The 5,058-nt window shown below is 41.3% G+C and overlaps 1 long non-coding RNA gene across 1 annotated transcript; it reads left to right on the forward strand.

The window, feature by feature from the left end:
- Positions 1–2,043: 2,043 nt before the first annotated feature.
- On the forward strand, positions 2,044–3,730 carry LOC138798670 (uncharacterized). Its single transcript, XR_011364134.1, has 3 exons — positions 2,044–2,284; positions 2,594–2,647; positions 3,564–3,730. It is a non-coding gene; the product is annotated as an uncharacterized lncRNA (long non-coding RNA).
- The last annotated feature ends 1,328 nt before the right edge of the window (positions 3,731–5,058 follow it).

Consider the following 5,058-nt stretch of genomic DNA (forward strand, 5'->3'; position numbering starts at 1 on the left):
TAATCATCCTTCTATGACAAATACATGATTTAAAACATTTTTATGGTCTTCATGTTAATAAAAGGTCAGCTGAGAAAGTCAGAGTCAGTGGCAGAATGTTTATTACAATAAGAACGTGAGCGAAATCTTCAAAAGGGCCGCACAACAAGTCAAGTAAACCCATGGAAGAACATACACTGAAATATATTACAGTAAGTTTGCAAACCTCTACTACACCATTTGATCACAGGTCATTACAATGAAAGAAAATTAACCATCAACCTTTTTTTCTTTTTCTTTCACTACATTATACTACAGGGAATGAGTTTTATTTGCTGTTTAGACAGCAGATTACAAGATCTCTGAATCTGCAGGGATGTCTTTTGATGTCACTATTTAAAAGCTCCTGCTATCTAGTAGGAGCAGGGTTGGGATCCGAAGAGGGACTTAAAAGGGTTAATCACTCCTGTCTCCTCTATTGCAGCCTACATAGAACTGATGTTCAATTTCTGATTTCTCATTGTTCCATAGATGCTTAAATAGATGCATGACCCAGCAGATAGTAATCCCCCCTGATGAAGCAAAAACTAAACTATTGTTGGGCACTGTGCTTTACTGATCTGTATAGGTTTAGCCTTATTTATTTCTCCTAGGCATCTCTCCCAATAGTTCTTTTGTATTGATGTGCTATTACTACCTCATTATTGTTGTGTTTTAGAGTGCTATTGTCACTTTTATATTATTGGTGAACTGTGGGAAAGGCTTAGTATTTTCTGACTGGGATGTGCATGTTCCTAGGTTTTTTTATTAGGCTTTTGTTTGTTTATTTTCTGGATTTGAGCTTTCTTGCACCATAGAACATTTTTCTGACAAGCCTGATATAGACTGACATTTTCATAGGCTCATCTGCTTCCAAACAAAAAATGTGGCTAAGCTGAAATACTAAACATATCGCAGAGAAAAGAGTTATGTAGTTTCTAAAACACAAAAATGCTGAACCATTGTGTAGCCATTGGCCACTGCATGTGTGTGTTGTCTTGTCTGCATGTGGAAACCCTTTAAGGACTTGGTGTGCTTGTGACATTTAAACAAACAGATACACATCAGGCATTTTGGAGCAAAAGATTGAAAATACAGACCCATGTCCATTGATGCTCAGGAAAACTGGACCACTGACAAGTCAGAAGCCCAAATAGTCAGGGCATAGATTATTCACAAGCAACCATCAGATGAAGAAGGCATATGGCTAATATAAAACTAGAACAAACAATGGGGGCGATCGATCAAAGTTACAACTGGCGTATATGCTCTGCATGTTTGATGGACGGGCAGGGGGCACGGCAAATTGGAGTGGAGGCATGGCCACCTCCAGAACCTTATTTATCAAGATTTATTCCTGCTAGCCGGTTTATATCATGGCAAAAATCTATGTCTGCTTCGGAGCAGGGGTAGATTTCTGCGCCTGCCCTGTAGTCTCCACTGGATTTTGTAAGAGGCTTGCACCTCTCAGTAAATCCACCATGGGACACGGGGTGGGAATTCATGTAAGACTGGCATATGAATGTACCGGTTTTAATATATTCCAGTGGGGAAAAAAGAAGGCTGCAAAAAGAATAAGGTGTCTAGAGCTCAGTTCCTGATAGGATCAGTTCCTAAAAAAGATAAAGATGAAGCCTCTTTCAGGGGCAATTTGACACCATAATTCTCCTAAACCTTTGTATTTAACAATCATTAATGTTATTATTCATCTTTAAGGACAATGTGTGTAGAACTAAATTGCTTAGGGATAATTCACTCATAGTTTCAGCTATAGAATGCCTGAAATAATACTTAATGCATTAGTAATGTATGAAAAGTGTGTGATTTGGGTGTGAGCCGGTACTGAGTGATAGACTAAGGAGGGAACACCCACTCTTATGGATCATAAAAGAGTTTTTCCTCCTAAATTGTGCCCCTATAAAACTATAATGCTAGGTTTGCTGAATTCCAAACTGGTTTTTCAAGGGAATTTAGCTAACCCTTTAATGAGCAGGAAATAAATTGTGTATAAAAGCACCAGCATCAAAGCATTTTCAGAACAGGCTAATACTCCAGTACATTCCTGAATTCAGTTTGTGACATCGGCAACCAACCATGTCAGGAGTAAAGGGTGGTCATCAGAGCCAGGCTCAGCAATGCAAGGATCAATGTCAAAAGCAAGATCCGTGCAAGGACCCATGTCAAAAGCAAGATCCGTGCAAGGACCCATGTCAAAAACAGGATCCATGCAAGGACCCCTGCCAAACACAGGATCCATGCAAGGACCGTGAGTATACAACTAAACATTGTTAAATTAACATCATTGAGAAACTTGGTTAAGGAGAATTAAGTAGACTGTAGCAATGGTCTCCAGCCTGTGGCTATCTGGCTGTTGGAAAACAATTCCCAGCACATCCTGCTAGAAGAGCTGCAGAGCTACAGGCTTCAGACTGCTTTCCTAGAGGGGTTTCTAAAGGAGAGAGTTTGAAAAAATGAAATCTCACTTTTTTGCAATTAATCAATATCAATTTTGCCCACCTTAGGTAAACTTCTAATTTTACGATAACTAAAAATTTCCAATTATATTTATTTTTAGCATGCAAACCAGTACAGGTCTGCCAGGACAAGAGTGCAAAATGTCACACACCTGGTAAGTTAAACAGAATTTTTCATCCATGTACATTCTATCCAGTAATTGTGAAGTCATTTTCTCTGACATATCAATGAATGCATAATTCTGTGCACTGTTTTCATAAACTATCTCTGTTTTCCGTATATGATTACATATAGCATTCTGGATTCTTATAGAGATCAAGTTATGTAACTTAACATCTGGTACTGACTTGTCGCTTGATTTGAGCACATACAGTAACTAGTATATCCAAATTAGTTAAAGTGTACCTGTCAGAACTGCCATTGCTGGATTAACGGCAAGTTCATCCAGATGGTCTGGTCTCCATGCATACAAACATGTAATGAGACCATAATGCATGAGACCCCCATTCTGATAAATTAGAATATAGAAGAGGTCTACATGCATCTGCTCAAGGTTTAAAGGGGTTACCTGAAAAAGCAAATCATTGTCATATACCTTTAATGTCAGATCAGTGGGGTCTACCCTGAGTGACCACACCAAATGGTAAAAAAAAAGGTTACAGTGATATTCGAAGACTATGCTTTCTCTTCAGATCCAATTTTTACATAAGCCTTATGGTCTACAACTTGCTATAATGGTCCTAAAAAAGAAAGATAAGCTGACCCTTCCAGTGATAAATGGGGAAATCACCGCCTTCTCTCCCCAAATAACATTTCAAGCAAGAAACCCCCATTAATAATTGGTGGTTACTTCATTGCCAAAGGCTATTGGATTTTACATTGTCTACTGGCAATGCTAGCTATAAGGAAAAAGGTTACAACAGTCCCCAAAATGATCAGTTCATGAGTTCAGTGGTCCAGTGACTATTGTATTACATAAGTTGTCGATAAGATAACATAATGTAGATGTGTACCCTAAACTAATTTTATTTCTTTCTTTCTTTCTCTTTTTTTTTTTTTTTTTTGCACAGACCCATGCAACCCCTGCCCACCTGATCCCTGCCAAAAACAACATCAGGGAGTGAAAAAGTAAACTTTTTTTGAAGGATATTATCTTGTTTCTCAGAAGCCACGTACAGGACAGCAAAAGCTGATTTGCATTTTATGCTCAATAAACAGATGAAATAATTAAACATTTTCCCTGCATTATGTTTACTGGTTACATTAGTACAAGCAATATAAGATATACAGATACTGTGTCCAGCCATTGCATTTATGAGAGTAAAATTTGGTTTGTCTGCTTGAACCTGTAGAACTGGAAACAGCTCCCATTGCACATAGCTAATATTGCCAAGCAATTGTGTGGACAGTACTTCAACTTTCCAACACCTATGTCAAAGAAGAAAACTTTACAGTGCATTAGGAGTTAATTGGACTGAAATAGGTATTTCAAAAAATGTGATTCCCCGCACGTTGGATCCCGCGCGTGTCGCTGGTCTATTACCGAACACTAACACCCTCCCCTCTGTGACGTCACTCCACTAGAATCAATGGAGCCTAATCATAGAGGCGCAGGGGTTTCCTCCCACTGGGGGCTAGCCACCCAGCCTCCAGTGTTTCAGCCTGTCAATAGGCCAATCTCTTTATATGCAAACACTAAAAGCGAATGCACCTGATCGTACATTCGCTTTAACATATAAAGTAAATGTAAATTAGAAATGCAACAAAAGTGATAGAAATATCTGTTGCACAAAGTCATGTAGACAACCTACTGTACTTTAACTGTACTTTAAAGGACAACTCTGTGACGTCACGAATCAGGTGTAATTCCAATTAAGTGTACAGCAGGGAGCGCAGTATATGTACTGTAGAAGTCTATGGACTGAAGTATATGGAGTATGTAATGTAATGTAAAAACTACACTTTATTAATTGACTTTGTTTATGGAATAATTTGGGGAGCAAGGACACTTACTCCCAAAATGGAGGGCACCCAGTAGGGAGGAAGAGGTGCTGCTGCATCTAACTACCTCCTCCCTCCCTCCCTGCTTGGTGCAGTAGGACAGTTAGACACTACTACTACTCCCATCATCTGCTCATAGTATGAGCAGATGATGGGAGGAGTAGTACCAGGGAGATCCCCCTTCACCAAGCCCCCCCCTCAGCCGACATCTCCCCCACCCACCCCACACTCGCCACACAGCCGCCGTCGGTAACCTCCTAGCCTCCCCATCACCAACCCTCCCAGCCTCCCCCACCTCCGCACGTCCGCTCCCTTCCCTGCAGTCCTACCGACTCGGTCCCGGATGATGAGAGCTGCTGGGGGTGACATCCGGGACTGAGTCGGCGGGACGCGGGGGTGGCAGCGAGCTGGCAGTCCTGGACCTGCAGGGTAGTGAGCCGATGTGCGCCGGTGGGGGAAGCTGGGGGGTGGGTTATTGGTGGGGGCGGCTGGAAGGTTACCGACGGCGGCTGTGTGGCGGGTGTGGGGTGGGTGGCGGTTATGTCGGCTGAGGGGGGGGCTTGG

This window comes from Dendropsophus ebraccatus, chromosome 8 (assembly GCF_027789765.1).
Source record: "Dendropsophus ebraccatus isolate aDenEbr1 chromosome 8, aDenEbr1.pat, whole genome shotgun sequence".
NCBI classification, from domain to species: domain Eukaryota; kingdom Metazoa; phylum Chordata; class Amphibia; order Anura; family Hylidae; genus Dendropsophus; species Dendropsophus ebraccatus.